The sequence below is a fragment of the Barbus barbus genome, assembly GCF_936440315.1.
Source record: "Barbus barbus genome assembly, chromosome: 40".
In the NCBI taxonomy this organism is placed as follows: Eukaryota; Metazoa; Chordata; class Actinopteri; order Cypriniformes; family Cyprinidae; genus Barbus; species Barbus barbus.
The window spans coordinates 18,613,900-18,625,269 of record NC_136718.1 but is presented as its reverse complement, the minus strand read 5'-3'; positions in this window follow the sequence as shown (position 1 = coordinate 18,625,269).

Sequence of the window (11,370 nt, the reverse complement as noted above, 5' to 3'; positions counted from 1 at the left end):
GTTCCATGAAGATTCTGTTTGAAGACGACCTTTTATGATCAAATATGAGTTAAAGAACCACTTGAGGGCGCTTAAGGATTGCCATCATCGTGCAATCAGAACTAACGCTGCAGAAACTGATATCTAACTGATGAACAGGACCACTTTACAGAGAAAGAGAAAAAACCCCACAGTGCAGAGATGTGATAAGAGTGAGGGAAAAAGAGGCAAGGGTGAGGCCGCGAAAGTTCATGAGTCGGTGTCATTTTGAATTTGCATACTTGTATGAACTTATTTGCAATGCAAAATCAAGCCAAAGATTTAAAGGAACACTGCAATGTGATTGGCTGCTCGTTTGGTCACCTGACACACTCTTTGTTCACTACTTTGAACATTTACCTATTTACCTGGGAGAAGAATTCTTTGTAAAGGGTTTCCACACATCAATTTTCAGATTTTGTTGTTGTTGTGTTTGTGTGTGTTCCAGAGGCGTTTTCCGTGTTTGAAAAACATGTGCAGGCCATGCTATTGACAAGAAGCTAAACAACCGAAGTGCAGGGGTCAAATTAAGGTATTTACAACATTACAAAGCACTTGTACCTCAGACCTTGATGAAAACTTATATATATTAGCTATATTAGTGGACCAACAGTAATTTTTAGGGTTTTGAGGTTACAAAAGTTAATGTGAGTTTTGACTTGCATTGTTAAGGAGCTCAGACTACATGCGAGATTTAGAAGGAAGTGCAAATTACATGTTTAAAGTCTGTTTTTATGTGTGTATGTTACACAAGCGCTATTTACACTCAACACACAGCCCCGTGAGGCCCATTGTGACTGGTATGACCCTAGTTGCACTCGCACCATTTGTCAGGACTGCACTTGACTAATTCAGTTTCTCTAGAATTAAATTAATTTTAACGTTAACAACACACAAATGCACTGTATAAGCATCATGTGTGCGTGTATAACCTCCTTTCTGACCTAGGCTTGGTACTTTCCCAGTGAGAGTCATTTGAGTTCTTAAATGAGTAAGCTGTTGATTCTGGGAAGGAAAGGGTTAATTTTTCACTGCCCCCCCATCTCTTTTTCTCTCCTTTTCTCTTCCCTCTCTCTTTCTTCCTGTCACTCTCTTCCTGCTCTCCTTTTCTTTCTGTTTCGTTTGGCAACTCTCTGTACTTCATTTAGACTTTTATATTAACTCTACGCACACCTTGCCCTCTGACACACACACGCATGTTTTATTTGTGGATAGTGGTTATGCGTGTGTTTAAATACTACTATGTGCTTTTCACAGTCTCATGTATTTTTTATTAGCCCCCATAAACAGAGGAAAACACACCTGTCTCTATCACCTGCTCTTATTGCAATCATAAACATTACAAATAGCCGTGTGTAAGAAAGAGAGAGTGGCTTTTTGTATGTTAGCAGGCCACTAAGTGTCATGGGTCGGCTCCTCTGTGTGTGATTTCCACACAAGCAGAGAGATGATAAATAGAAAAAAGGTGTTTCAATAAGTTGAACCTGTAGGATGAGTTGAGCTAGTTTGTCTGCTTTTCAGCTGTCTGCTTTAATTATTGTATTTTGGGGTTTAATTAAAGGCAAATATTAGGTCACAAACAATACAATCTCCTTCCGTGAGTACACACTGACTCACCGTGACTTAATGAGATGACTAAAAAGTTACCATGATTATGAAAACATTTGATGTTTCAGTACATTTGTTTCTCAGAGGTTTGTGATGCAAATGTGTGGCATTACACTGAGCTGTAATGTTCAGATATCAACAAAAGAAGTACTAGTTAAATTAATTTAGTATTACAGTTGTAAGAAAGACATTTGTAGGTTGGTTCCACTGAACATTTCTTGAGAATTTTGACCAGCAACATGGTCAGCCTATTGGTGTGCAGATGGGTTCTGGAGGTAAAAATCACATTCATTTTCTCCAGGAGAATGCATTTTTTTAATGATAACTTATAAACCGTTAAAGATAGGCCCATTGTAAGTTGTTAGGTTGTTAATCGATGGTAAATGCTTTTGTTGAAGCCATCAGCCTACATTATTTCAACTTACTTTTTACATAATCATGTTTAACAGGAAAAGTCCTACAGTGAGAAACTACATTACCTATGATTCTGCAAAGAAATACATCAATCAGAAAATGAAATGCCCCTGTGAAACACTTCAAGTTATGTAATGGAATTCAGACTACTCAATATTGTGTGTATACACACCTAATGTTTGTTTCTGTGATTTGTGGGGACTTTGCACAGACTTCTATTACTTTTGTACTGACCAAACAATATTTTCTACCCCTAACCCAAACCTAAGCCTAAACCTACCCCTTGTAGAAAACCTGTTTGCATTGTTACATGTTCAGATAAACACATCATTTACTATTTTTAATACACACACACACATATAGTCTTTTTGTTTGTAATGTTGTGATTCACATTATAGCCGGTTGATGAATGGTTTATTATAACTCTTTAATGAAGGTTTTTTTAAAATCCCTGTGGGAACCTGCTTGAATACAATAATTTTTACAGTTTTGGTGATGCCTGTGCTTCAGAAATGACACTCTTCTAGATTTAGTGCTTGAATATATCTGTTTTACAGTTTATCTGTCTGGAACTATGAGCACCAGGAACAGTTTGCATGTGTATACTATCGGGTATTTGTGTGAGATTGAAGTGCTTTGTCTGGAAAGTGTGTGTGTGTGTGTGTGTGTGTGTGTGTGTAAACTTGTCTACCCCTGGACTGACACAGGGAATATACAATCTCATTTGATTTGCAAATCTCTATGCAAATGAGGGCCCCGAGTAAGGGTGTGTCAAGGAGGTGTTCATGTGTCTGCCAGTTGTGTATGTGGGGGTCTCCCAGAGAGAGAGGAGGGGTGAGTATGCATGCGCCGTGAAGGCTGAGACAGGGACACACGTGTAGAATTACTGTGACACTGTCTGCCCACACTGAGTGCAGTGGTCCACAGCATTCTTGCAACATTATGTTCTTGTTTCTTCCCAAGAATTCTTATTGAGAGATTGCTTGGGAAAACATTTCTGCTTACTTTATGCATTATCTTTTCTCTTTCGAACTTTTCTGCTAACTTTATTTATCTTTCAGATATTTCTACAATTTTCTTTTAAACTTTTCTTTTTTTTTTTTTTTTTTTTTTCTTCTTTAAAACTATCTTTTGAACTTTCTAACTTTTTTTTTTTTTTTCAAACATGTTTCCTTTTGGAAGGTTTTTTTTTCTCAATCTTTCTCAATTTCAGTCTTTTCTCTCTCTTTTTTTTTTTACTTTTATACAAATGTGGTGGAGAATCAATAAATATTCCTATCAATAAACATTCACACAATGTTTTTTTTTTCTCCAGATGGCTCACTATTCACAAATGGCCTAGTGTAGTTAATAATTTAATAATTCATTTTATGTGTTTCATTAACTGGCGTGTGGTGTTTTCTGGAAGTCTAGATGTGTGTTTCTGTGCTTGAGGCTATGTTTTAGGGGTAGTTTGAGATGTGACTGGGAGGTTGAAGGGGCAGACAGAATGTGTGGAAAACTGGCTGCTGAGACCCTTGGTCTGATATCAGGCAGAGAATGTAATTTGACTTGCAAATGCTATGAAAATAAGGAGACCCGTGACGAGGTGTGTCTAGAAGGACGTCAAGACATTGCCAGGTGTTTTTCAGAAGGGTATAGAGAGAGTTACATCATAATGGCTGCTGAGGCAAATTAAGTATTGTTGCTCTTGAGTTTGCTTTAAAATGATTCATTGCCATGAAGTTTTAAGTAGTAAACAAATGCAGTAAAATAAGATAAATAGGTGCATTAGTATACTTAAAATGAACCTGATAACACTTTACAATAAGGTCTTGTTTGTTAAAATGAGTTAATGCATTAACTAACATTAACAGCTAGTAAAATATAATGATATATTTTAACTTTTTTTTTTGTTACACTTTAATGCGATTGTTTAATTTCACACCTAATGTTAAAGATATGACTTTTGAGTCCAATGTTAACTAAGATTAATAAATATAAAGGTGCTGTTCAATGTTACTCCTTGTTAACTAATGTTAAAAAATTTAACTTATTGTAAAATGTTATCAGCACTCAAACTCGCAAACTACATACAATTTTATGGGCTAATTCAGTAACTGGGCACTAGTGACCAGTACTATGCTGCTTATATATGCAAAATGCTGTGGACACTAGATTAGTATTTGGACATGCATGAATGCTATTCTGTTTTATAACAAAAATAAGACAAAGTGGCATCTGTATTAGTTTAGTTTATTGTTTATGAAGAAGAATAAAGAAAAATCTATTTATCTCTTTACTGGACTTATTAACTAGGAGACATATGAGAATAACTGCAATTAAATGTTTGCTCTAACTTTATGTAATCCTTTAGAACTAGGAATGTATGGGTTTAGTTGAATTCAGAACGTAGGCAGCAAAACCTGTCCATGGCACACTGACAATTTTTTTGGGGAAAATGACTTCATTCTTTCAGGCGAAACCCTGCTTGCCAGAGCTTCAGGCAGGTGATTAACCTCCCACATAAAGATGGAGAATCCTTTGGCAGAACTATACATCATTCAGATCCAGTCTGTCCTGTTTGCCTCCTCTTTCCTCTATCTCTGGAATTTATAGGAAAGAAGAAGTGGCAAAAGAGGTGGAGGGGAAGAGGTTAGGCTTATCAGTGTATATCAGGATGTTTCCAGGCACGTTCTGTGTTTTAGGAGAAGTTGAACCTTTGTGCAACCTGTGGTCAATTCAGAAGTGTGACCCCAGTGAAAGTCAGTCATTGGATTCTGCTGTATTAAAACATTTTTAAACTTAATTTAACTTATTATTATTACTCTAAAGACTTCCTAAAGAAACTTACAAGAAATGAGAAGAACAAACAACCTTTTCTGACAGAACAAGCCCAAATGAAACCTAAATAAGATCCCCAAGTCATATGGGTCACATTTTTCCCGTTCGGCAAGTCTGCTTCATGACGGGTTTGGACATGCTGGGATCGGAACTCTGAGAATAGGGAGAAGGTGGAAACAGGCCTGACGGGATTCCTGTTCTGTGTCCCGACCGAGGGAGTATCGGTCCAGCATTTTCCCACGAGAACAGTCGTGACCTTCCATGCGACTCTGGGGGTCCCACAGGGATTTCAGGGAAGAATCTGTATATGAGGGTGTCTGTGTTATCAGAGATTTATCCAGCACGTGTCTCTGTGACTTCTGTGACCTTTGTTTTTTAAATGAACTGAAAACTATTTAAATGTTGGATTCTCCCTAAAATGTTTTTGCATGTTCAAATATTTGTCCGTACTGTGCTGTTTAGCCACTATAAATCGTTAAGTAACAATTCTATGAATCACTAACCAATGTCTAATGTGCAAGCAGTTTGTTCTGAAGGAGTTCTATTCTCTTGGCTGAAACAGAAATGATCTGTTCTGATGTAAAACACTACAGCTTAAAAGTCCATAATGCATTTATCCAAGTATCATGGTATAGTTTTTTTTTTTTTTGATACTACAGTGATTGAAAAATCATGAATGGTGTTTTTAATCTTATAGCAAGGGGTACACTAATGTTCTAAACTTTGGTCAGTAAGATATATGGTTAAAAGAAATATACTTATGCTTTTATTCAGCAAAGACATAGTATAGTGTTGCAGAAGATTTCCTTTTCAAATAAATGCTGTTCTTTTGAACTGTTTCAGCGCAAATAGAACGTGTTGAAATTACATTTTTACATTTTATTTGAAGATTAACTTTTAAATGTGAACATTTAAAAAATATTTTAAATTGCAGTAATATTTCACAGTATTCTTGTTTTTACTGTATTTTTGATGAAATAAATGCAGCTTATGCATTTTATGTATTAAAAATCTTACTCCAAACTTTTTAAATGGTAGTGTATGTTGTGCAGTTTATATAAAAAGTTTCATAAATACTCATTTTAATGGTGTTTATGAATCCTTTATGAAGCTTAAAAGCCTCAGTCCCCATTTATTGTAATTCAGTGGAAAAGAGCAACCAGAACACTCTTAAAAAACAAAGTCATACTGGCTTGGACTGACATGAAAGTGGGTAAATTATAGCTGAATTGTAATTTCTGGGTGAACTATTTCTTTAATACATTCCTCTTTAATTGTAGGTGTTCTAGAACCCGGATCCATGACGTTGCCTTTTCCTATGAATTTGACACATATCACATGGATGCTTATCGGGTTGCAACAAGTGTTTGTTGAAGTGTTGCGTAAAGAGCAATTTTTAATCGGCATGAAAAGGTCTCTGTGTTTACTCTGTCTGATTAAGTGCCATGTGGGCATTGTGCGAGACATCTATTTGTTAAGTATCATGGCACTGTTTATAATAGTCATCAAAAATTTAATTTGTCAGTAATTTGAACCTGTACTGGCAGCAATTGGATTTTAACTTTGTGTGTCAATGTAACACCTGTAGGCTAATTATTTTTCCCAAATTTCACTGACACTCTGTCCCTTTTTTATGGTGTGTCTACATTGACAGCAGTTTTTGAAGTGCAAGAGGTGCTTCGGGTGGGCAGAAACCTGGCTGTGTTTCCTCCTGGATCAGTGCAGCCTGACATGATGTACTTGTTTGGACTGGAGGCAAAGATATCTCTGAGCTAAACCAGCTTGTTAGGTTCCCAGGACACGGGAGACTGACGTAGGTACCTCTGATGAGAAGGATTGCCATGGCCTGTGGCTCTTCCATTTGTCAGGCAGGCTGACGACTTTGTTGACAATGCTTTGCAATCCAACTTTCTTGCTAACCATATGTCTTTTTATTCTATTGTCACACTTTCTTTTCTTGCTACGCTTCCACTGAACCATAATAACCATGGTTTCCCCCACCAAAGGCCTTCTGCTCTCATCTGTACATGGTTAATTATGCTGTAAATAATATTTAGTTAAAGAAATGGCAGCTATGGGTGCCAGAAATTCACTATAAAATACAGTGGTGACAATGGTACAACGCATAACCATATACTGTATTTAATATGCCTACTTGCATTACAAAAATAATGTTTTTACTATTAATAACCACCTTAATAATAATGTGACAATAGAAAGTGTTTCGTAAGTAGCCTGTCCGATACTTGTATGTAGACAACAGTAGAATTAAGAGAAAATGTAATGCAAAACACCCTACTGTACATTTACTGATAACAAAAAGATTTATACAAAATGATTTATATAGTCATGTGACAGGTCACACAGGGATTTTTTTGGAATTCATTTTACTGTTTTTCATCCTAAATTATATGGCAATTCATTGTTTTATTTCATATGACATATAATGCAATGGTAAGGACACTTACAGTTAACCAAGTTTTTAGCAAACTTGTAAAAAATGACAACAAATTTACAGTGTAGCTCTTAAAGCTGCGGTCTGTAAGTTTTGCCTCTTTGTCGCCATCTCTGTTTGAAAACCTGGAATTGCAGCTGCTTGCGGAATTATCTTGCTTGCGTGGGATGTGCTCCTGCATGGCTCCAGCATGGATGAATCTAATGTTTTGAGGAGTATGTGTGGCTGACAGTCACCGCACCGGTGTGGATGTTTACTGTACTTCGCAATTACAGATACTAGCCTTTGTCTTGGAATATATGTCCGAAATTAGAATTTTCACTGTATATTGTCATCTGAACAAGTAAGTCAGTCTGCCACTTTGTTCTGACCAACTGAGAAAAAAGCATTGCAATAAATCGCGCTACCAATGGTGATTAAATCTAACGATCGGTTAGCTCATATCACATCAAACCGTGCAAATTATTATTATTGTTATACTTTATTCTCAAATTATTAATGTTAACAACATCAGCATTGCGTGACTATGAGTATAGTGTGTATTAACGTGTAGATTTCAATTTCTGTACAGTCTAATATCTAATAGTCTTACCATTCAAATTTCATATTAAGAAATTCTTTTAACCCATGAAGCAAATTATGCTTCCTTTGAACTGGTTTTCTTTAGAATACAAATCTTGTGTAATCCCCTCTGTAATCAGAAGCACATTTAAAACTGGAATATAATTTAATTTCACTCACACGTGTTTCATAAACATATAATACTTTCTAGATCACAATCCGCCATCAAAATGATACATTTAATTATTCTAGCTGCTGTGAGAAAAGGATATAAAGGATCCGTCACCTGCAGGATCCTTACATGCGATAGCCTAGTAGCCGGGACAAAAAATTTTATGTTTACAGACGTGACGTAATGACGCAATGCCAAAATTAGTTTGACACTGTTTGTTGCTGCCTAGTTAATGAAATCTCAGTAATGAAATCTCATTTTGAAAAGAAAATAGCATCTCTGTGGCCCTACTTTGCAGTAAACAACACGTATGTGTCACATGCGTTCACACATCTCTCTTTCACTCTGATATTATTGAAAAGAATGAGAAGCAGGGTGACAGTACAGGTTAGTCGTGTGTGTCCGGGTTGTGTTGTGTATGTTAGCGTGTCTGGACTGATCCCGGATCCCAGGGGAGAGGTCCAGGGCGTGATGGGAGGGTGAGGGGGCAGAGACGAGCTGAGCCGAGCCTGTGGTGATTCACCCTTATCCCAATCTGGTTCTGCCAGAAGGATCACATAGCACCACTCTTACATCCTCCTTTTCTATCCTGTCCTTTCTTCTTGTTTTTGTGTTCCTTCCTCGTCATTGCTTGTGTACAGTCACACGTTTGTGTATGTGTGTGTTTGCATGGGTGGGTACATTTGAGAGAACATGACAGAATTGTAGATGGCTTTTGTCTTCTCTTTACTTCTCATTTTCTAGGCTTTAGCTCTGTTCCAAAACATGGTGAGCTGCATATTTACTAAGTAGTCATCATCCTAATCAAGGACCCTCATAAGTGACTAGTTTGTAACACTCTACATAGATAGAATCTCTGTGTGCTAATGCTTTTGCATTGCTTTCAGTTCAGTTTTCCATTAGCATATTGCTAAGCTACGAGCATAATACTCAAATGACCATAAAAATGCACAGCATACGCATTTATGTATTATGTCTTGGAATATATATCTTTATGTAAAGAATAAATTTTTTAATTAAATGTTTTTATGAATGTTTTTGTCAGTATTCAGTAAGTAATTTCACTGAGCTCACCGCAATGCATTCTGGGATTGCCTTCTCTATGAAAATGCATAGATACCATGCTGCATTAAAATTTAAGGCTAGAATGAAGTATCTTACGAGGTAGCATAATTAAAATAGCTGCTTTTGGAAAAGCCTTTGCGTCATGATACTGTAAATGTAGGCAGCTCTCTGGGTTTTAGAACTTTATTTCTATACTATTATAATTTTTTTTTTATTATTATTCGGAATGAGCTTTTTTATATTTTCAGTTTTCACTTTAAATTTATTTTAGTGTTTAATTGTTTTTTTTTTTCCCCCATCTAATATTTAATTTTTTTATTTCAGCCTTATTTAAATTAAGAAAGAAATAGTTTTAGTTTCAGTTTTACACTTTAAAAAATTCTTCTAGGACATGATCTATTAGCTTTATGGGCATTTCCTTTAACCTTGAAACACAAAACGATGCAATGGATAAATCAAAATAAACAAAATTTCAATACGCAAAATTTTAACACAGTTTTTCCAAATTTTTCTTAGAAGGTAGATAATGATCTATTCAACACTATTTGGAATGGAGCATTTAAGTCCTTTTAATATTTAAAATGTATGTGTGTTGCATTGGTGGGTACTTCTGAGTAGGTAGATGTTGGAAATAGCCCGTGTTTATAGGATGCATTGCCCTTTTCTGCAACCTGCCTCCCTGTCTTTATCAAAATAAATCTGTCTTCCTGTTGTGTAAGCACCCCAAGAGCTCAGGCGCCCATTGTTTGTATCACCACAATTGCATGTTTGCATGAATGTGTATGTAATGTGTATTTAAACGTGTGTGTGTGTGTGTGTGTTTAGGGGGGAGGGTGCAAAGTTGACAAGCTCTTATCAGGTCTCAAGGCTCTGCACCTGTTCCTTATAACTCAAAAAGCCACTACACATACCTGTATGTTCACGCTAGTGTGCTGATATTATATAATAAAAAGCGAATAGGGTCGCGTCATAGCCTGGGTATCCCCCTCCACTCTGCTAAAAATCCATTCCTTGGAAGTGTTTTTGTGTGTACAAGTCAAGATGAGATCTCAGAGGTGGTCTTCAATAAGTTAGAAAGGTTAATAGAAATAATATAGAGGATTAAAATACAGCAAATAAGAGTTGTTGTCTTTCATGTGGCAGTGTGGGTGTACAGGTGTGTTAGTAAAGTTTATTTGTTTGTGTTTGTGTGTGTGCAAGGTGTGTCTGTGGTACAGGGAGTGTTTTGGTCTGTAAGACGGTATAGGTTTGTTCTGGGACACATGTGAGAGGACTGATGTGTCCTGACAGAACCGCTGTGTTCACTATTGTCCCGTATGAGTAGAGCTAAATAGAGCTAAAGAGCTAAATAGAGCTAAAGGTGCATATTTAAAATATACAATTAAGGATTCTTTTATTTCAGTTCATAAATTGGAATTTGAATTGGCCCTAAAGGAAGATGGATTAAAACAGCAGGAAGTGGAATTCACTGAACTGAAATTCAACAGATGAACTACGTTAGTTTAATGCAAGTCTTGTTTCAGCATATATAAATAATTACTCTGTTAATTTTGTTTGTTTATTTCCTGATACTCTGGTCATTTTAAAATTAATTTAGTACTGTCAAAACAATAAAAACCAGCATTTTTCATTTTGCTACATAGTACAAGAATTTTCACTAATTGTTTCAGAAAATGTTATTAAAATAAATACAGATATCGACAATAATTTGATTGCGCTACTGTTTGTGCGCAGTAAGATTTGTTTTTGTAAAAGTTTTTGAAAAAGGTCTCTAAAATACAGTAAAAACTGTAATAATGTGAAATATTATTGAAATTTAAAATAACTGTTTTTTTATTTTTTAATACATTTTAAAAATGTCATTTATTCCTGTGAGGCAAGGCTGAGGTTTTAGCATCCATTACTCCAGTCTTCAGTGTCACATGATCCTTCAGAAATAATTCTAATATGCTGATTTGCTGCTCTAGAAATATTTTATAACATTAGAAATGTCCATACTGTCACTTTTGAGCAATTTAAAGCTTGTTTGTTAAATAAAACTACTGATTTCTTTAAAAAGATACATATGAATTCAATATAAATTGAAATATAAAAATATTCATTATTAATATCATTGAATGTTTCTGGAAATTGTTAACGTGTTTATGTGTAATTCGTGCTTAAAAAAAGAAAGAAATGTTTTACTGAAACTACACTTACAGCAGTTTTGTGAATCTCATTCCATTTGAATTCTACTTCTAATTCTAATTATGCA